General features: G+C 39.0%; 1 long non-coding RNA gene across 3 annotated transcripts in view; it reads right to left on the minus strand.

Annotated features, from left to right (window-relative positions):
- Window positions 1–1,229: 1,229 nt before the first annotated feature.
- Window positions 1,230–23,631, minus strand: part of LOC128845062 (uncharacterized) — a 56,325-nt gene continuing 33,923 nt past the window's right edge. For 2 of the 3 annotated variants that reach the window (XR_008446609.1, XR_008446608.1), the window contains 3 exons: window positions 18,927–19,240; window positions 6,794–6,998; window positions 1,230–2,247 (listed from right to left, as the gene is read on the minus strand). This is a non-coding gene — a long non-coding RNA (uncharacterized LOC128845062). The remainder of the gene's footprint in view (window positions 2,248–6,793; window positions 6,999–18,926; window positions 19,241–23,631) is intronic. The other variant, XR_008446610.1, reaches the window with a different exon arrangement.

Here is a 23,631-nt window from a genome sequence, read left to right on the forward strand (position 1 = left end):
TTTTGAAAGTAAAGAAAATCTCAGTGTTGCTAGGACTCTGGCTTTATTACACTCAGTGGTACCTACGTTCGCAGGGCAGGCTGCAGTGTCCAAGGTGAACCACTGTTCTGGGCTTGATTCTGATCTTGCTGACAGTGGTGTAAAATAGAAGTGTTTGCAATGAAGTAAACAGAGCTTCAGGGTATAAAACAAAAATACAGTACGCGAGATCAGAATCAGACTTAGGGCTAGATTGTCAGAGTATAAATTGTTCAGAGTAAAGGGTTGTGCACTGTTGTGCTGCTTCTGGAGCAGCTTGGGCTGGGAGACTGTGACTCAGGAAGTTACAATCTCCCTCCTAGTCTCCTAGTTGGTCTGGAGACTGAGTGAACTGCACTAAGTCTCTATTCTACACATCTGACATAACTATGGTAAGGATGAGGAGCTACCTCCAACCCTTCTGGCCCACTTCCAGGAGGTGGGATGTAGTGGCTCTTCAGAACCTGCTCCTTCTCATGTGCTGCAAACAACATTAGAGTACAGAAGCACAAGGGAGCAAAGAGACACTTTACACCCAGCTCTATTCCCTTGCACCAGTAGGTAGGAAGGTTCAACATCTGGCTAGTAGTGAGTTGAGGTAGGGACAGAATGAGCAGCTTAACCTGGAATTTCTTTGGATCTGCAAGTTGCAGTTTTCTTGGAAAGAGATTTTAGTTTGGCTGCACAATAATAATCTTTAACTTTGGCTCCTGCATTTAAATAACTTCAGTTTCTTTTTCCTAGTTATATCTTCATTGTTAGATTCCAATTTGTTTATCATTTCTGTTATGTCTGTGGGAGACAATCTATCTTTCCCAGTATATGAACTGAAAATAAAAAAGAGAATCCATGACACAATGTACTGCAAAACAAAACAAAATATAAAACAGCAACAAAAAACCCTTTTAACCCCTCCTGCATTGTTTTATTTATTTACTTAAATCCTCTTTTGTTTTCTGGTCAGCTGCACTGATTACTGTTCTATATAAGACTCAGAGCATCAGTGTGTGCCCTTTACACATTACATTTCTAATAGTGAACAAAGGACAAGTTTCCCAGTTCCAACTCTCATTCTTCTGAACTCCTGCCAAGTGTGCCATCTTTATAAATGAAATGGAAACTACAGACAAAACATTACTTTTTTCTAGGCTACAGCTCAATAAGACATATACGACCATATTAGTAAATTAGTCTCTGAATGGACTTCAGTAGAGTTTTGATCCATGTTTATTGGATAAAACCAATGTCTTTTACAAGGGCAGGGAAGAATTTTTACTTGAAGTCTATGGAGTTAAGCTAGCAAAGACTCTGGTTACTAAAGTTTTGTTATCGTCAGTTATTCTTACTCATGGAACAAATGAGAGAACAAACACCACATGGCAGATGTGTTGTCATGTTGCTGAACACATTACTGGAAGACACTATAGTAATGAGTGCAATATAAGCACCTATATAGAATACAATAGAATAGAATAATGAAGAAATAAGTTTAAAAGTTTAAAGTGAATAATTATAATTAATTTATCCATTGATGTTCATGGTTTAATAGTTGTAAATTTCAAAGTAGGTCAAACTACAATTTGATTTGAAAGATGTTAGTTCTGATGCAAAAATTTAATCTGATATAAAGGCATAGATAATTAAAATCTTTCCATCTCTAACCCTTCTAAAAACACATCCTACAAGTTTTGAGGCTGCTCTCAGTTGTTCCTAAGGATCAGAGAAGTACAAACGAGGCTTTAACTTCACCCCACTACACAAGCTGCATTGAATATTTGCCCAATATTTTGACCCCAAAACAATTCTAAAAATAATTAAGTCACAGTGTTTTAAAATTAGCTACTTGACATGCACACTAGCTAATTTTTGGAACATTTTTGTAACTACATAAATCTCTGCTGAAACAGACATGCTGGCAGTATTCATTTTTGAGTGGAATTAATATACTGGTTGTCATACAACAATCCTATTTACAATGGATTTTCTCCTGACACAATGGGCTTTCAGTTGAGCTGGAAAGCACTATAACTTCAGTAGGCATTTTAATAATAAAAAATATCATGTAAGCAATTTAATGTAAGAAGCAACCTAAAGCGAGTCAGATATAGTCCAGTTGAGAGAGCACCATACTGGGAGTCAAAAACCATTGTTTTGGTGCAAGTCAAGATCTGTCATTGACTTATTGTCCTCTTTGCTTCTATTGGCCTCTTTGCTTCTCCATTTCCTCATCTGTAAAATGAGAATAACAATACCTCAACATCTTTATAAAGTACTTGGTTATCTAGAGTTGAAAATCATTGCATAAGTGCTAAACATTTTTATTATTAAAGCTACTTTAAAAAACGGCATAGGGAATTTCATAGTAAGAAATATTATTTCTCATGAGACCAAAGAATCAGTATAAGCAAATAGATTCTAAATAATGATGACACATACATGAGTGTTTCCATTAGAGAGGACTTTAACAAATAGAGATGAACATGACCTAGAATCCTGGATCCTAGCCCCTCCCCTAAATTTCAGAAAAAATCCAATCTAGATTTAAATTTTGCATATTGTATTAATCTTTGCAATAACTTCAAACCAGATCAAAGGATGCTAATTCCTGATCCAAACTCTGTAACTCAGAGTTTCCTAATTGCTACATATCCTATGCACTTCAGTGCACAGTGCAACACAGCATATATTCGTCCAAGTGCTACAACATTTTGATAGTCTGGAAATAGCAACAGATAATTAAGAAGAGAGACCTCTGTTACTGTGTTCAGCTGCTAAACAGTGTTTCTTTACATTCTCAAAAATGAAGACCTCGGCAAACATTGTGACAATGTCTACCTGCAATATTTAGTAATTATTGATCATGTTTGAAGCCGTGGCGCAGTTCTGAAAAATATGATAGAATCTATATTGCAAGTCACAATATTTGGTTAGAGTCAGTGTAATATACTAATACAGCTGTCAAGCTTAGGATAGAAATAGATACATGGAACTACATTCTGATCTCACAAAATGTAAATCATGAGTAACTCTATTGATTTTCAGAGTTGCTGAGTTTGTTCCTGCAACAAACATTTAAAACAATGGATTGGTGGCTATGGCTTCTTTGTCACCACTGAAAATCAGCTCATCTATTTAGGTGCCTAAATATGGACTTGGATGTCCAACTCTAGGCACACTCAAAATTTTGACCTAAGTGCTTGTGAAAGGTTTATTATTAATTATTATTTATATTGTGGTAGCATCAAAGGTCTTCAGTCATTGTGTTAGGCGCTGTACAAACACAAAACAAAAAGACTGTCCCTGATCCAAAGAATTTATAATCTAAGGTTGACTTCCTGTCTTCCTCTCTGAATCTGCAGGACCGGTAGCAGAAACAACAACACTGCAAAACTTCTCCATAATGTTCCTCCAATGTATCTCAATCATCACCTTAATGGTGGGCAACTGTCTCCATTATCTATACACAATGTAGAGAAGACCTCACTTAGCCTATGTCTACACTCTGGGGGTAAGTCGACCTAAGTTACGCAACTCCAGCTACATGAATAACGTAGCTGGAGTTGATATAGCTTAGGTCGACTTTCTGAAGTGTCTGCACCATGCTAGATCAATGGGAGACACTTTCCCCTTGACTTACCTTATGCTTCTCGTTCCGGTGGAGTACTGGAGTCAACAGTAGAGTGATATGGGGTTGATTTAGCAGGTCTTCACTAGACCTGCTAAATCGACCCCTGGTGCATCGATCACCACAGCATCGATCCCCAGTAAGTGTAGACATGCCCTTAGACATGCACAATGCACTTAATTTATGTGTACATATAAAACGTGTGTACCTTTGGAAGTCACTATGCTCTAAACTCATTCAAAAGAATTCTCTTTCATTCCGTTTCATTTGGTTATATGCACATAGCACATTTCATTTACTTGCTCATAGCAGAGTTTGTGACCCAGAAAACAGTGCATTTACAGCACAGCAGCCCTGTCACCTATCGTTTCATGTAGCAGCTTGGACTGGAATAAAAAAGACTCTGTCCTTGGGCCTTCAGATTGTCATCTGTTTCTCTCATGGTTAGTGTGCTAGTCCCTAGCATACTGTGTCCTCTCTTTAGACTCTCCCTCTGTATTTAAAAATAACTAGCCCTGAACTTGGGCATTCAGCTGGTCCTGTGTTTCCTTTTCCTAATCCCTAACTCCTTATGGAAATCTTTCCTCTAATTCAGGACCTGGATTTATAAGTAGAATTTGAGCCCACGTACCCTCAGCTCCTTCCAGTTTGGCCTCAAGTTTCCTATGGAATGTCATCATGGATTTTGGATGATTCCCTCAATAAACAAATAAAGGCTTTGGCCTCGCTATTCAGCCATGACACAGCTCTAATAATTGTAGCTGTGGCGAGAGAGATCAAAGGTGGCTTTACATCACTGTTACACTCCCCTGCTCCTTGGGACTGCCAAGGATCAAAATGGGTTCAGTTCAGTACTCAGAGCTCTTAATTTTGCTGGCTTGAATGACTTCTAAGGAGTTGTTATATTGTTCAGGGATTGCTGGAGTGCAGCGCACTCTGGCCATACCCCTGAAACACCCTTCCTGGGGGAAGCCTCAGTTATCCAGTTAGGACAGCTTTCTGGCCTCTTTGCAATGCCAGAGTGGGACAAAATGGCTGGAAAGGGAGCCAGAATCTGGCCCCTTGACTTCTAGTCTACTCTGTAGATAGCTAACATGCCACAGAGTTTCCACATTTTACCAGAAATGGCTGGGTTGTTTTTGTTTACCAAAATCATGGCACACACAAGTAAAATGTGAAAAAGTTGCTGAAAATAAAACCAAACAAACTTTAAAAAAACAAACAAACTATCTTTAGGATGTCTAAACATCTCCTTCCTCAATGGACACCGCAGCCTACCACCCTCCATATCAACACAAATGCAAGCGCTCTTCTGTACTGCCTACTGGGCCCAAATGCCTTCAAATATGCAAGACCATGAGCATGCATTTCAGTGTGCACTCAGAGTACAAATACACATCCTTACAAACTGTAGAGCACTTAGCCTTGGGAGGAAGTGGAGTGCTTTGGTGATTTGGGGGCTAATTTGCTTCACGGGTACCCCAGAAATCTCATTGCATCTTATACAAGGTTTCTGCATTATACACTCTGGATCACTGCTGATAGTGAAGCCTTTGAATGGAGCTGCAGAAGCAACATCAGCTGCAGAGAGAGAGCCCGTCAATCAAGAGTAGGGGGAGAAGTGTTCCTTTCAAAGTAAGTGCAAATGTTCAGGCTAGTTCTTATTTTTTAGACAAATAATCTTGGCCATTCTTAAATGTAACGTATATGTACCAAGGGCTAACACGGTGACCCCATCTGATTATTTCTTGGTGCCAGTCTGTGCGTGTTTGATTTGTACCAGTAACAAGTGCCTCTTCCGTAACTATGAATCCATTTTCTTTTTGCACTGAGGATTTCAGTGTATGTTACGGCTGCTGCTATTTTCTAAATCAGAACTTTTAGTAAAATTCTATCTGACAATAACAAAGAATTAGGACCTATGTTTTCAGAAGGTTTACTGTAATTTGGGTATGTTCTAGAATATTCAGTAAAATTATTGCTCTTTTCATATTATTTTTAGTCCACATTAGGAAGGACTGCTTTGTTGTTATCCATTTCTTTCTTGCCCTATAGCATGCTGAAAAATGACATCTGGTCCTATTGCTCTCAAGTGGATTGCTTGACATGTTCCAGAATGAATACAATTATTTAAACATTTCTCATTCAAGCTAGCATGAGGTATTGTTAAATGTTTTGCTTTGTTGGTCCTTTTAAAAATGAACTTAAAATAAGCCTTAAATTCCAAAGCAAAATTATTTTCAAAAAGCATGCCGGAAAGCCATCCACAGCAATGTCACATGAAATAAAACTTTATAATATGAATCTATCAGCAAAGTAGCAAACAGGTCACCTTATGCAATCAGATTTTGTACTATTTACAAAACCCGCTCAAACAAATACAGCATTAGGAAGGTAGTGTCAGTGAAGTGAGCATAGGGCTGGGAGCTAGCGACTCCTGAGTTCCTTCCCTGGTTCTGTGGACTTTGAAAAGCATTGACTTAAATGGGAGCAGGACTAGGCCCTTAATGTTTGTAAAGTGTTTTGAGGATGTAGACAGACAAGCGCTCAGAAAAACAAATATACAAAAAGCGCCTAAAGTGCTCAGATATTTACCCTGTATCACCATAGTAAGTAGATAAATGGCTTGTGAGAAAAGGGGAGGAAAGGTCATATCAGAAGATAGATGAAAAAAAGAGTGGGTCGAGAGAGTGGAGCTAGTCCTGATCACACTTATCCTAGTAAGTTCACTGACTTCGGTGCAGGGACGCCTCATTTATACATGTGTAACTGAGATCAGAATCTGGCCCAGAAATTGTAATGGGAAACATACACCATGCCAGGTTCTGATCTCAGTTACATCCATGCAATTGCACTGAAATCGTGAGGGTGCACAGGAGTAACAGAGGCCATAATGCGGTACCTTGGTTTAAAAAAGGTGCAAAGCTAACTTGGCCCCAGCAAGTCTTTGAAGTTTCATATCCTTAGGTATAGGTCAATTTTTAAATTCAATCTCTCTGAAACAGTCTTCTTAACCATTTGTTTTCATTTGCAAATGCATCATCCATTGATCTATCTGTGTATTTATTTTGAGGACCAAATTCTACCTTATGAAAAAAGACAAGGCTTAGAGAGAAATTGAGAGGTATGTACATGGTGAAGAAGTAGTACCTTTCATATTCTTAGCAAAGAAAATACAATTTGTTGCTCCATCTTCAACATCTAGAATATTTGATTTTTGTTTGTAGATACAAGAACCATTTTTCAAAGAAGCTTAGCTATGTGGATTTTTCTTCTCTCTCTCTTGGATAGGCTCAAAGCAATGCACTGTACTGTGTGTCTGACCCTTTCTCACATAAAACTCAGTGAACAGACCCTGTAAAGAACATAAATATTATTGGTTGCCAGTACAATGGAAATGGCAGTCAGAATCTTAATTATTTGCAAAGAATAGTTAAAAATGAAAACAAAGCATTAATAATGTGGGAACCTAAAAATAGGCACTTCATTCCACATCAAGGCATTCATTGTTAGACACCATTTGTGTCTGGGAGTCCAGAATCTTTGAATATCAGGTCAATTAATTAGTAGTACATTAATAGATTGTGTGTTTGTGTATATACAGTTGGAGCTTAGCATTAGAAACAAAAATGTGAGCGTCACTTGGTTTTATATAAATACATATTACCAGGGCCAGCTTTAGAATATTGTCTCTGCACTCCACCACAAACCTAGTGGAGAAGGACACACAAATCGTTTATATTACTCCTCCTCCTCCTCTTCTCCCTAAAAGTAGGTCTATGCCTAGTTCATAGCATGCAAGCCTGTATGCTCAGACACAGGCAATCTCACATTAATTGTGTCATAAAAATGTGTTTCATTGCCTCCCAAACTGCCTTGGCATAGGACATAGAATTTAATTCTACATGTACACAGCCAGATTTTGACCACTGCAAAGCAGCTTTAAAGCTAACTTAACTAGCATCCTACAGCTTTCCACAGCATGGAGACATCTCTGGATGGTGCAGGACCTGCTCGAGTAGCTTTATGTTATGCCCTTTGCATCCTCCTTGCATAGCAGATATTTTGAGGGAATGGCTTTGGGGAAAATGAGTGTGGCCAGTGAACTGCAACCTCCAACTGATGCCCTGCTGTGAGAATAGCCTAAGGAGTCAGTAAGGGGATGTCTACATGACAATTAAACACCTGTGGCTGGCCCATGTCAGCTGACTAGGGCTCAGGCTGTAGGGCAGTTTAATTACTGAGTAGACATTCAAGCTAAGACTGGACCTTAGGCTCTGGGACCCTTCCCCCATCCCAGTCCTGGGGTCCCAGAGCCTCTCCCTCCCAGGGGCCCGAGCCCAAACATCTACACTGCAATTAAACAGCCCGCTGGGCCACGCCCTGCGAGCCTGAGTCAGCTGACACGGGCCAGCTGTGGGTGTTTAATTGCAGTGTAGACATACCCATAGAAGGTGTAAGAGACCAGCTCTGAGACTCGCTCAGGACTTACACCCGCCTTTCTTTCGGCCCTTGGGCAAGATGGTGAAGGAATTCTCTTTGCCTCCACTTCTACAGCTGCAATATGGGGTTAATAATAGTCCTCTACTTCAATGGGGTGTTGAGAGGCGAACTGTATTGCACATTTGTAGAGATGCACTATAAAAGGCAAAGTATTATCCTATCATCCATATCAATAATATGAGACTTAGTGTAAAATGGGAAAGCCTGTATCTTCTCATATATTGTTATCTATACTGTTTGGGCAGAGTGGCAGAATGCAATTTATCCTTTTTTACAGACTTTTTCTCAGCTTGGTCTAAGGAAAATATGGAACCCAGTTCAGTTTTCTGAAGGAACTGAATAACGAGATGGTTTTCTTTAGTTTTGTGACTATATTTTAGTTTTGACATATTTCTCCAGAAACGAGGAGGTGAGGTAAGTGTCAGTATCTTTCGGAGTCTGTGTTTAACACTTGACAACCACAGTACAAGAAAGCATGGGATCAGATCCTCACTGGTATAAACTGGCTCAGTTTTCTAGAGCTCAATGGAATATACCCAGCTGAGGATCTGGCCCAGAGTGTCGATAAAAGAGGCACTAACCTAGCAAAGAATTTTACTTCCTAGATAGTGCCAGCAGAGTACCTGCCAATTTAATCATTTCAGGGGGCATACTTATTCTTCTATTCATAGTAAGATTTTTTCCTCTGGTCTGACTTCAATTCAAAGCTATTTTAATATGGCTCTGCTTATTGTGTATTGGCCCAGACCAGAGGTGCTGAATGCTTCCTCTGAGATGTGATTTGACTTCAATGGGAGTTGAGAGAACTCAGCAACTTGCAAGAGGAGCTCAGCATCTCCCAGAATCAGACCCTGAGTGATCCAGGGCCTAATCCTGTTTCCATTAAAGTCAGTGGAAGTTTTGTAACAGACCCCATGTCACCCAGAGGGGCTGTTTTCAGAACCCTAAGTCATCCAATCTGTTTGTAGTTGTTTAAAATGTTCAGAAGATTATTTATTTTGATTTGTACATTCAGTGAAAAGTATCCTGTAGCCTTTGCTCTAGGTGTTCCTTGAGTACTCTAAAAAATATAGTTATAAAACCAGGCTACTCCCGTAACCCCACTTTTCATTAATAATTGACACATATCAGAAAATATACATATGATCTTTACAATCTGCCACAAGATCCCTCTTGAATGGGTCTTGACGAATGTACTGAAGGTTGATAAACTGTCAGTGTTTCAGACTGGGGGAGCAAGTTCCAAAGCCGACAGGGCCTTAGGGAGATCACCCAGCCCCCTGCTCCCTCTTGCTAATTCTGGTGGGGATCTGTCTGGGGTGCCTCTGCTAATTACCAAGATGTCAGTATTGTACAGGGAAGAGAGGTAGTCTTTCCACTACATAAATCTCAGGCTATTTAAAGCTTTATAGGTCAAAACCACTAATCTATGCTAAGCAATATAGGACTTAAAGTAGTATCTATATATTTGTCTATCTAGATGCTTATATGGTCCCCTATTAGTGTCCAAGTATTAGAATTTGGGAGGGTTTCAAAAACAAAATAAATGTGGAATATAAAGGCTGGTGGTGATTATCTCCTCATTAACATAGTGATAGATAAAGACACACAAGGTGTGTTATAAAACACCTTACAGAACTAAATGTGTGCCAACCAACATTACTGCAGTTGAGCATTGGTGAAAATGGGACTTCACAGGCCATTACGTCTACATTTTCCCACTGTATTCAGAGACAGAAAACCTGTGCTATACAACATTGTATTGATTTACTGGGTAAATTCATACAGCTGGCTTCTGTTCTCAGTTACACAGGCTCAGAATTATGCAAGATCTACACTCATTAACTGAGAACAGAATTTGCCTCTTAGTGTTCAATAGTCCTCCAAACGTTTTCATGCTTACCTGAGAATGGATGATCTATCATTGCATAGTCAGATCAGAACATAAAACACGCAGCTGCATTTAGGCTGTGATTCAGCAAAGCACTGAAACACAGGCTTAACTTCAAGCATGTCAGCAGTGTCGTGTGCTTAAACACATGTTTAAGTGTTTTGCTATACTGGGGCCTTAGTTCAAGTCCCCTTAAATGAATATACTGTTGGTGAGGTACATGTATAATTAAAGTAACACTGTATATTATGTCTCATTCCTTTTTTCAAACAAATCTTTTGTGATGCTATTGCTATATTTATATAAGAACACTAAGGTTCAGAAAAATACTTAAATCAGGGAACAAAAATACAAGTGCTGGTTTAGAGCCCACCCAGTGATCACATTTGCCTCTTCTGAAATGAAATAAATAAGGCTGTCATAGCTTGTCTGTTCCTGGCCTTTGTTGAACAATTAAGACAAGGGACCATAAGTTGCACCTGGGTTACCAGAAAACTGAGGGATAATTATATAATTTATATTGCAAAAACAATTTTCTGGTTTCAGTCCCTTACATTCTTTGTTCTGTCTAGCTAAGCCATTCCTTTCCATTTAATCTTTTTCCTGTTTATCTGGAATAGCCAAAAGAAACAGTTACAGTTATGTGTCTGTGCCAGAAGGATTCAGTCACTGCTGTTCAACCTCCTCCGCAGGCTTTATAAGGTATCTTGCTTTCAGTTTATATTTTCCCAGTCCAAAATTGAAAAGCTGCTCAGGTTTTTGGTGACTAGGTCTCTTAGCACAGCCTCATCATCACTGTTCTAATTTTAATGAAAACAGGTATTGCATCTTTATGTGTAGATAGATAGATAGATAGATAGATAGATAGAGAGGAGGCGTATTTCACTTACAGCTACCTAGATAGATAAATAAAAAGTGAGGAAGCATGTTCCTGGACATACACCCCATTTGTAATATTTTTCTATGTTGAAATATCTTGATTGAATAATCCAATGATTTATCTAAATATGCACCACCTTACTTCTAGTTCTTTTCTACCTATGACTCCCCACAGAACAAGTTTTAGACACGTTGCTGGACCCCATCAGTGGTTGGACAACTGGACAGTGATGCTCTCATATGGTGGAATCAGTTTTACAACCAGCCTGAAAGCCAGACCCCACAACTGCACAGTGTCACACAAACAAAATCTGCATTTGGTAAAACAGACAGGGCTTGGCATATGAAGATTGGTTACTAAGCTATCTACAAACATATGGATTCTGTGCCCATGAACATTTGTACACACACAATTTGGGGGGTTAATTTTGAATACTGACATTGAAAATTTAATTATCAAATTAATCTGGAAATGTAATATAAACAATGTTTGAAATATTTTACTATTTTACACATTAACCCATACTTGTACAATAAAAACTTACCAGTAATATTTCATACTGTATTATCTCATCATATTATGAAAGGAGTGCATATGCAAACAGCAACAGGCTTATAAAACCATAGCAACCTTAACTCTGAATTTACTTTATAAATCACAACTTGGCTACTCCATTATAATAGCTTTTTCCAGTGAATTAGCGCTGTATGCAGATCATCTTAGTTTGTAATGGAAATGCTAATACCAACTGCAAATAGTTACAGTTAGGCCACAGAAATTAGTTCCTTATGGATACTTGGCATCTTTTGGATTATCGGGGGCGAGGGGGTGGGGAATAAAATTTGAAAAAAAGTTGATTTGGATAGGTTGGTGTTAAAAGGCCAAAATGTGAATAATTAGCAGATGAAAAGCCTGATTCTGCTGTCAGTTGCACTGGTGTAAATCAGGAGTCGCTCCATTGAGTTCCATTGAGCTGCACTGTTATAGAACCAGTTTAAGTGAGATCAGACTCAGAGGATTCACTAGAGAATGAAAGTCTAAAAGAAATGAAGTCGACCCCCAACTCCAAATTAGGACTGTATTCCTTTATACAATACACTATCATATCCATTTTGGAGCCATTAAGATCTAATGCTTTCATCCTAATAAGCAGCCAATCAGAGCTGGTAATATTGTTCTTTAAATCCTGCCATTCATTACTGAGAAGACATATATCTTTGTAGTTAACAATTGCTGCCTGTGTTGCAATACATTTGGTATATATGGGAGATCTTGAAAATGCAAAAGTACAACTAGGAGAAAAGCACAGAATGACAGAATTAATTGAATTTCTTTGCTTTCATGAGTTTAAGTTACAACTTAAGCATTAGACTGTTTTCTGCCTGTAAAACTGAAAGACAGTTATAGTTGTTCCTTAGTTGAGCCATAAGAAGACACTCAAGTCTATATCCTGTCCTGAAGATACATGAGCTGTAATTATGATTACATCTGTATTTGTTCTGTAATTAGAGGCTCAGAAAGCAACATTCTTTCTTCTACGTTTTAAATTAATAACTGTGTGTCAGAAGGATGATAGAACAGTAGTCATTCATGGAGCATATGAAAAAACTCCCTAAAGGTGCTGTACTGAAGGTACTGTTGTAATAATGGGGATGAAAAATTTACCCTAATTGTAAGCTCAACTGTAAAAAGTACATAAAAGTTAATAAAATGTCTCAATAACCTATAACAACATAAGGTACGAAAGGGAGACAGAAAAGCTGAATTAATCTAAACAAAAAGGCCTACTGATATAACTCAATGTCTATCTTAAAATCCTACTTGGTAAAAAACCCAGAAGATGTGGAACTGGAAATTAGTAAACCAAAATTAGTGTGTCAGATATTAGGACTAATTGGTGGACAAAATAATGAGCGGGTGGGCTATTCCACTCTCCACTCCCTTTGTGGGTCCTTAAATAAAGACATTTTGAGGGGGAAAAAGATGGAGGCTACTGGAGCGAGATTCACCATCTTGGGGTCCTGGTTGCTACCCCCACTGTTTCCTGGGATCCTGGGCTTTCATCATCCTGATATTGAGAGATGTCCTGGCCAGACCAGGCATGAGACAGGGATCCAGACAACATCACCACCTCTACCAGTGCCGGCTGAGTTCCAAACACCCTCTGAGATCATATGGAATTGGGCTTTAACAGCAGCAGCAGCAACAACAGCTCCAGTTTATAGCAACTAACTTCTTCTCTTTTACCCAAAAGATCAATTATTACCATCTTTGATACCATCTAAGAGACTGGTCAAACAAGGGAGTTTTTCCTTCCAAAACTCTCTCCAGCTAAAGGGAAAGGGGACAAGAAATGTTAAAATGAAAGCCTTATTTAAAATTTTACATTTCAGATGCTTTAACTGTTTTTCCTTCTGTTCTTTATCTTTAATAAAAGATTAAAAGGATGTTTCATGGTGTGTTTGCCATGGTGTTAAGCAGGCTGAGGTCTACGTATACCAAACCCCAAATCTCATTTAACACTTTTTAAGGTTGGACAATGACTAGGTTATTTTAATATCTTTGGCCCGTTTATTTCATCTAAATTAATACAACAGTACTACCCCCTAATTACCAGAAACCACTACCAAATTCATATTTCACAGCTAGCATGGCTTCTGAAATTTTTTATTTTCTTGACAAAGTATTTTTATATCTTTTTGTGATCACTTGAGAAATTGCAACTGACATACATTCCAGTAAATCAGTAAATGGGTTAGTACTTTATTACAAAACAGTGCATAATATGGCATATTTAAAATAAAACATTGTAAGAAAAGAATCACTTATGGGAAGTGAAAAGGACCAAGTATGAATGGTGTAAACTTTTAACCTACACAAAGTTTAGGGTACCATTTCACTAATGTTTACAGATAATCAGTGGGTGGATGGGGGAAAAATATACCTATGTTGTTGAAATCAGAAAATGGAATGAACAGAGTAAATGTTCTACAAACATGGTAGTAGAATTAATATTAGTTGATTCCAGTTGAGAAGTTAAAGCTGAAATGCAGTGAAGAATTTTTACCTGGGAAAAGTGGGGTGTAAAAGGCTATTATCTGAGTGCAGGTACTCAAATACTCTCCAATTTGCACATCTGGCATATTAGTAAGACAGCATTTTCCCAATTTACCCTAAGATAACAAGTGCGGGTACTGAGAGATCATCTTATCACAAGAAAATGCTGTTGGCTAAAGGAAGGTTGTTACTGAGGCTGAAAATAGTAGATATTTTCTTCCAGTGACAGTAATAGGAACCTTGTAGATCATGTACAGTGCAAGGCAACATCATTTCAAGGCAGTCTTGACATTGCTTTGACAATGATGCCTGAGCAGAATACTACCCTTTGAAGTCAGTTAACAAGAATGACCATTGCCTGAAACGAAGCTGAGACTAGCTTCGTATCTGTTAGTCTCTTATTTAGCGTCTGTAGCTAATTCCTGAAAATTAAAATTAAATTGCTAGAAGTTAAGCATAAGCAAAAAATTTTCCGATAAAAAAATACAAAAAGAGTAACAACTTTTTTTTTTTTAATTTTAAATTTTCTAAATTGACTAAGTAGCCTCTGGTCTCTTACAATTTCGGTAAGTCAGCCTGTTTCATGACATTAACAATAAAAATATTATCTTTGTAATAAATGGGTCTATTTATCTGAAAGAAATTCTGTAATATTTTAAAAAAACTCCCCCAGTGTGCAGCTACTGGAGGTTATTGCCATGAAAAAGTCACCATTTACCAACAGTTACCAAACCTATCTGGTTATTCAAGTCTGAGAAACACCGATGGTGTCACGGATTCCAGCATGTGATGGTGAACACGCCTTGGCACCCTTACTACTCCATCCAATAAATAACCTCGTGTTTCCTTTCGTACGAACTTTAATCATAAAGCTACATTACTAGTTTAAAAAAATCCCTACATAAAAATATACATTGGTTGGAGAGGCACAGCTGTGAATATATTATGGATACATTACACCCTCCCAGTCACATGCTATGTGAGCTAGTTGATGCACTTGATGGTTGTTCAAAACCAGATTTATTCCATTATATTGTTCATACATTTGGTCTCTCTGTGTAATTCCTTAGCTGTAATCCCTCTCTCTGTGCTTGTTTGCTGTGTTTGTTAAGTATGATGGTTTTTGAAGAGAACTTTGTCATCAGACTTTTCCATTCATTGAAATAACGTAACAGTTTACCACATTGTCTGATGTGGCCACATTCTGCTTTTAGTTGCGCTCATGGTAAATCTGGAATAATTCTAGTAGTCCTGATTCTCTTTTCACTTAAACCAATTTTACATCGCAGGAGTTATTCCTGAATTGCTTTGGAAGAAAAAGGCCTAATACTTAATGTCCCCATGAAATGTAAAAATACCTTATAAAAACATATTTTATGGATATTCCCCCTGCCCCCTTTTTAAAGTGGATAAGTGCATCTGTGCCCACAAAACTGAGGTATTATCATTAGTTTGAGCCAGGTATAGTGGGCAGGCAACATAGGTGAAATATCCACCCACGCTCAAAACTATGTAGGATTTAAACCACAGGCCAAATTCTCCTCTCCTTTACATTCGTGTAAATGTGGAGTAACTCCATTGGAAGCAAATAGATTAACTATGTGTACACACAGCTGAAAACAAAAGCAGGATTTGTCTCCATTTCCAAATATAAAAGGCTAGTGCAAAAGTCCATTGCATGATCTAGACCTTGATTCCAAAAAAGTTCGTTCTTTCTTTAATAGAGTATGCAGTTTTACAGATCCCTGGAAATAAATATGCACAGCTATCAGGAGTAATCTTGCTTTTTTCCTCATGAAAAATAGAACCTAGGATTAAATTTCATTTTTATTATTTTGTTTTCTTCTAGAATAGTCTCAAAGAAACCTCCCCTGGGGTACACCTACAATAGAATATACCTAAGTATTCCCTTTTCTCTTTTATGGAACTGTACAGTTTTTGATCAAAAATAGAAGTAGAAAGAATATAGATGGTTGTATCCCTGCAATGCAGCTACGTTAGTTTCTTCCGGAATGAGAAACAAAGAGTAGTATTTGAGTGATGTCTAATCTAATCTAGGGATGCCAGGGGGCATGCTACCCTAGAATTTTTTTAAGTAGTTTCTTGTATTGTGAACTGTAAGTGCTCATTTTAAAGCAGGCTACTTTGTGAACTAGGACAAAAGCAGATGCTTTTTTCCCCTTTGTGTTTATATGGTATTTGGTCTTCTCCATCACTTTTCTATTCTTCTAGTCTCCTTTTCTTTGTTCATTGAGTTCTGATCTCCCAGCTTCATTATGCATGCAGCCCTGGTTTCAAGGATCTTATTTACTTTTATTTCCTTCTCCCTTTCACTTGTTTCTCTTTTCATTCTTTCTGGTGTTCTTCCTCTTAATGTTCTTCATTTTTTTAAAAAATGTCCCAGATAAGTTCTTCTATTTGCTTTTACATTTCCTCTGTCACTTAGCAACATTAAAAAATTTAACTCCTGTAATCTGTAAATCTAAACCACTAACTTTTCTCATATACAAGTAAATTCACAGGTAAGATACTCAGTTCAATATATGGTTGGGACATCTGAATATATGTATGTAGACAAACATATGAGCCACATGACCTTTGGCCACTCCATATTCTATCTCTCACTTGAATAATGCACAACCAGTTTACTATATATACCATTACACTGCTGTATTTTCAATATTTTGAAGTAATTCCCATATGTTTGAGCACATTGTACTAGGGTTTTGTCCAAGTCAAATAGCAAAACACTTTACATTTAAAAAATAAATGTACTGTTATGGCAAGAGTCACTAGAAGACGCATTACACATAATTGTCCAAGTTCTTTTTCTTAGAGTGTGAGCAAATGTTCAGTTTTGGGAAGTTCTCCTGTGTGTTGTGGTTATGTTATATTATGCTATGTTTTGTCAAGGATCTGGGTAGAGGGATCAGTGTGAGCAGAAGAGAGTTTGCCTTCTGCCTGGGCATTGTTGTCAGGCTGAGGTTCCTGAAAGAAGGGATTGCTCCGCATGTTATTTTTGAACAATTCCCTGCTTTCACCCAGCAGCTTGCTACCAGGTGGAGAGACCATGAAACCTTAAGCTACATTTGGAGGCTTCCCTTGGGCCTTGATTGGAGGAACAGCAGGACATCTGATTGGCCAGGGCTTCCTACTTAAATCCAAAGAGTGGCACAGGAAGTTGTCTGCACAACTGGGCGCTACTGGGCTGATGCTCAGACCCCTTACCTGGACTACAGACTTTGACCTGCCTGATTCCTAGTATTCTGACTTTAGCCTGACTTCTCATGCCCCAAATAAGTGCCTGGCCCCATGCGTATTTCCCAGGAATGTGAACATGACTCTTCTGAAGTAGGTTACAAACCACTAGACTAAGGCTCCAACATGCTGGCCATGACATCCTATCCCTTAAGAAATCAATAACAATACTCCTAGTTGACAAGGAGTTTAAAGTCCAGAACACAGGAGGGAAAAAGGTAAATCAAAGACTCACTGAATTGCACTCTGTCTCTCACAGCGTGCAAACTCAAACTCTCTTTCTTTGTTTCTAAAGTCAGGCTGCCACTTCTCCCATCAACATGCTGGGGCTGTGCAGCCCTGACTTGTCATTGGTCCAGTGGGCTGTTCATCCTGATCACCCCAGACAGAAACCTTTCTGTTGGCCCCGGTAGGGATTTCTAATTTCTTCTTTCCCCACCACTGACTCCAAGCATGCTGAGAATAGGGTCAAGGGGCTTTGGCTGCTATCTTAGTTGTAGAGAGCCCCCTACACACTCAGACTGGAGCTCCAGGAGATGAGAAATCCCATGTGGGGTTACAATACTACCCACCCTGATCCAGCACAGCACTGAATTGTCAAACACAGAAGTAATCCCCTTGACGTCAAAGCCCATAATGTCGAGTACTTGCCAATGCAAAGACTGCCAATACCATATGTGTTAGTAGCATTATTGTTATGTGACTACAGGAACTGACCTACTTGATCAGACCACATGTCCATCTGGCCCAGTATCCTGTTTCTGGCAGCAGCTAGCACCAGATGCTTCAGAGGCAGGTGCAAGCAACTTCACAGTAGGCAGTAAGCCCTGAGGCATGAGGTTCACCTCATGACAAGGAACCAAAACTAAGGCCACCAAACTCATTGTACATAGGCCACCAAAAGCCAGAATAATGGTAGGCTTTTAAAAAGTGATTAGCTAGATTCTCTCACTCCATTCATTTCCATAGATCATGTCTAAAAATAGCACATAACAAGGAATATTTTATTGTGAACTGCCTTGGAGATAATTCATTTAAATATAAGTTTGAAGAAATGAGAATTTCAGCATTTCAGCAGTGATGCAGCTAATATACATTGCATCCTTGTTAGGCTGTTACAGCTGCAATGTTGACAGACCTTTCTTCCTGGCGTTTATACAGTGAGCTGGCTGTAATACTTTATATTAGGACCAAACGTGGGATCTAAGATTTCCATAAAGAATGATTTTGGTGGTGGAGGGAGGATTATATTTGGGGTTTGTCAGCATCCCTCTAAGCTAATTATCGTATTTCATTTTAACAAAGGGATCAGCGTACCCTGAGTACCCTTGAAATGTGAGGCTGGAATTAACAAAAGGGGTGTAAGGCTGTTGCATGTTCAACTCCTATTAACTTTGATTGGGACTTGGGCACCTAACTCCCTTAGGCTCCTTTGGAAATGCCAGGCTAAGCCATTAATAAAACACTCCAGCTGCACTCCCTGGCCACTTTACAAGATTCACCTTCTCAAAATAAGAAGTCAAGTAGGATGGATACCTAAGACTGTGTTATAAATATGAAATCAACTTAACAGCAATCTAGGATTATTTGGTCCTGCCTCAGCACAGAGGGCTGGATTTGATGATTTATCAAGGTCCCTTCCAGCTCTACATTTCTATAATTCTATGACTGGATAGCTTACATTATAAACTTACCTGTTCTCAGAGCCTTCAGACAAACTATTAATCTATATCGTATTTTCAGTTTTCCGAGGTCAGTGATTTCTCTTTCCTTTCAGTTCATATCTTGTGCACTATATGTTCTTTGTACTTGTATCTCATTTTGGTTTAGTTTATTATTTTTTTCCTTTTTGTTTGTGTTGTATTTTGTTTTCATACTTCATTTTGATTTCTCTGTATTTCATTTTGTTGTTCCTTTGTCTTGGTTTTCTTTTTGCCCTTGAGAAGCAAACTGAAATGGAATCTGATGGCATGGACGAAACAATTCAGACTCTAAGTTCTTACATTCTCTGAAATTAGGAGACAGCATTGTTAAACTATGAAAACAATTATTGGAAAGAGAAAAACAATATTTAGATATTCCTGATCAACTAATGGAATGAGGTCACAATATTCTCCTACACTATGATGAGAAAACAGATTACCTCAGGATTTTACACTATCACAACTCTTTGTGTGGTTCACAGGGAAAATATATAAAAATAATAAATAACCCCAATTGGATATTGTAAGGTGATAAGTCACTCCTGTGCTGGGCTTAAGCCAATCTGCAAGCCAGGAACTGGTCTGGTGACTCCCAGGGTAGGTATATCAGCCCCACAGGAGGAACAGCAGCTCAGTCTGCTCAGTGTCAGTCCAAGGCTTGGAACTCACACCTGCCAGATGGTGACAACAGACTCCCCAAGCCTTAGGCTGCTCCAGCCGTGTTCTTGTTGCTGCCCCGCTCCAGCCTTGCTCTCATTCCAGCCTTGCTCCAACCCAGTTCTGGACTCCTGATTCCAGCTCCAATCACTAAGCCCAACTGCCATGGCTCCAGTCACTGTATCTGACTATCCCCGTTATGGTTTCTGACAGATATGATGCTGGACTATTTGATAGAAGCAAGCAAGCTGTGTGGTACATAGCAGGAATGAGAAGAATGTGAACAGTGGTGAAAAACATGGATATTAAATATACATAAATAGTAAAATAGAATAATTTAAAGAACTTGAGAAGATTGCAATAGAACCATCATTTCTGCTTGGCCATCAGGCCTGTATGAACAAAATATTGCCTGCTTAAAATGAACATTATTCTCATCTTCCTGCAGCAGGACCAAGGATATAGTGTCGGTTAAAGGAGGCAAGTCGCCTTTCTATTTATCGCTGTTCCCTCTACCTCTGTTTAATGCACTCTGCTAGGAGACATACTTAAAATCAAGCTAGTTAGAAGCAAAGCTGTAGTCATGAATAAATATTAGTAGTATGAATGATCACAGCCACAGCAATACTTTGAGGCACAGAAAATTTATTTTAACATGAAGCAGGAGGGCTCATTATCTCTGCTTCCCTCTCTCTCCCCTAGTAAATTGTCTTAAATTAGGCAAATCAAAATCTTCTACTGCCAATTTTATACTGAACTCATACTTCTAAGTAGCACCATGAGCTGCCTCTCCTAGTCTGTGCAGTTCAGCCTTGTCCTGATTCCTTCCTCTGAGTCTGTAACTAATTATATGAATTAAAATCAACATACTGCAGTGAAGGCAAGAGAGATGGAGAAATTAATTCTGCAAATACTGGATTAAATGATCCCACTTTCAGTCAAGTGAAAGGGAAAAGTTAAAACAAAAATAGCCAAGGCTTGGGAACTGTAGAATTGCCTCCCACTGAGGGGAGTGCTTTAAGGCCCCATTGAGGGGCTAGAGGATCTGCCTTAGTGCTGTGGGTAATTCAATCCCCATCTGCGAAGCCCATGGCCCATGCATGGAGGGCCATTCTCTTCATGTGACTCCTCAGATTCCCTGCCCCCAACTGAATGACCCCGTTAAGTGGAGTAAAAAGCTGCACATCAGCATTAATGCTGAATCTACCAGCATTAACTACCACAGGAAACTTTGTCTCCTTGGAGATCTGCAGGACTGCAGAGAGAGGCATTCTTACCTTGCTAGTTCTGCCCCCCAGTAGCTGGCCATTTAACTCCCCAAGCCCCACAAGAAACTCTGCAGTGTTAACAAGGAAGGGTGATGCCACACTCTCCCATTATGTGTGGACCATTTGCCATACCATCACTAGCATTACTTTCATCTATGCTTTGCACATGTACAATAGGAGCAGAGGATCTGGCCAGTTAATTCTAATTTCTTTTATCTAATCCAATATTGTTATACTTGGTGTTGAAGCATAGGTAGCACATTTCCAGTATATTTTATGCAAGAGTCTCCTCTTAGGTTTTTTTTAAACTCAGTCTTATTTTTTATTCTTATATTCACAAAAATCAAAATATCCCCTATAAACCTGCAAGAATTTGACGTGCAGAAAGGTTTTTGGTTTTTAACAAAGGCTCAAGATATTTCACTGCTTGAGGTTAAAAATTATGATTACGGTCTAATAAACAAATAATTATATTTACCACAAACAAAAACAAGTTATATGGGATAAGACATCATTGTGAAGTGAATACAAAAAACATAGCCACTTTCCCTCACTTAATTGCATGGTAGTGATACATTGAGGTCAGTGTTCTCCTTGAATTACTCTTAAAAACCAGCACCACTGCACAAGATTGTTGTAAAAATAAAGCATAGTGATAAGTGCAGTAGATGCATATGTGAACAGTAATATGCTAGTAGATGACATCCCCTAAATAAGACATATAATGATTCTCCAGTGGCAGATTTTGCCAAAAATACACAGGGTGGATTTGATATAATTTTGCAAAACAATAACTATTTAATGTTATTTGAATATTTGTATAAAGCCATACTAACAAAGATATATTAAAAGAGTTTGCATTTCTTTAATGAAAACAGGCAATGGACAACCTGCATGTAATGAAAATTCACACATGAAAATGGAAATCTATTGCATCTTCAGATGCTTTACAAGCATTCATTAATCCTCCCAACACCCTGGGGAGTCACGGTTGGTACAATAGTGAGCACTATTTACCCCATTTTATATTTCATATTTCCAAAGTGCTCAGTGAAATGTCCAAATTTAAAATTCTAGGTACCCATTCTGCAACGACCAATGTGGGTGCACCCATGGACCTGTGTGGAACCCCATGATGTAAACACTGCTGCACTGGGAAATAGAGATCTGCCTGGACAGAACTTGTTATAAGGTTGTGGGCCCTATTTCTTAACTCATAACTACAAACCACCGATTTGATTGTTTCAAGCACCATTCACACCCTGTGACTGAACAAAGAGGGTACAACAGGTATTTTGCAGTTCCTCAGGTAAACTAATACATATGTTTATTAAATAAATACATATTTAGTTGCCCTAGTGCAAATCTCACAATTTTCAGAAATACTGATTTGCTGCAAGAACAAATGTAACTATCTGTCATTGTCCACTGGAAGCCTGAGATAATTATTATTGTTACCACCACTGTTGGAATAGTAACAACTGAACACACCGTTTTCCCCCACGGAATATCAAATCACACTTCTTCAGCAACAGAGTTGCAAAGAACAAAGATTTAACTTGTTACTAATAGCAACTGTATATGCCTGTGCCAGACACTATCAGTGCTATGTTCATAGATGCTTAGAGTATATCTACACAGCAAAAAAAGGCCCTGCAACAGCAAGTCTCAGAGCCTGGGCTACAGATTGAGACTTGCACTACTTTGCTAAAAATAGCCATGTAAATGTTTGTGCTTGGTCTGGAGCTCCAGTTTTTTTACAATCTTTTAAAAATGTGGACATGAGAATTCTATGCAGCATCCCGGTATTGGCGTCGCCAACGCCATATACAGAGGTAAAAATCACCTCCCTACTCCTACTCCCGTTTATACATCCAAGTATCTCCTTAGCTCTTTTTGCCACAACATTGCATTGAGAGCTCCCACAGAATTGCTCACCCACTATAATCCCTAAATCCTTTTCAGAATCACTGCTTTCCAGGATACAATCCCCTACTCTGAAGGTGTAGTAGTCCTCAGAGGGCTGGGGGTGGGGTGGGGGGCTAGTAGTTAGGATCCACTGAGGAATAGGGTAATGGTAGGAGAGCCCAGGCCCACCCACTCCACCAGGCCCTGATCCAGGGCCCATGGAGAGTGGGGGTGGATCCTTTCAGTTACCCTCCCTCTGCTTCTGGTCCCAGATAAGGAAAAAGAAAAATGGAAAAGGAAACTAAACCACCAGCCCCAACCAGGCTCAGCACACAGACGTGGTACTTCAAGGAGGTGACTCTAGCCCCTTTTGGCAAGAGCCTGCAGGGTAGGGCTGTACTCCTCCTGAGCCTCCATCCTTCTGAGTTGGGTTGCTCCTTTATCAACCTTGTCTCGAGTTGGAGCATGCTCTGCAGAGTTGGAGGGGCAGGGCTAGCTGGGCCCAGTACTGTCCTTTAACCCCAGTGTGGGGTTTGTAGCCCCATCACAATAGGTATGGCCTGCATTCCTTGTTCCTAACTTTTTATTTGTCTGTATTAAAATGCATTTTGTTTTAATGGGTCGCTTTTCCTAAGTGATACAGTTTTCTCTGTATGACAGGTTAGACAAACATGTCAGGTACAGTCTAGGCATATTTTGTTTTGTCTCAGCGCAGGTGACTGGACTAGATGACCTCTGGAGGTCCCTTCCATCCCGCCATTTCTAAGAGTCTATGACTGCAAAGTTGTGGTCAGCATTGTTTATTAACTTGGCACAACAAGGTCATGGTCTAACTTGATGAAATTTTGTAAAGAGAAAGAAAC

The sequence above is a fragment of the Malaclemys terrapin genome, chromosome 11 (genome assembly GCF_027887155.1).
Source record: "Malaclemys terrapin pileata isolate rMalTer1 chromosome 11, rMalTer1.hap1, whole genome shotgun sequence".
NCBI lineage: Eukaryota > Metazoa > Chordata > Testudines > Emydidae > Malaclemys > Malaclemys terrapin.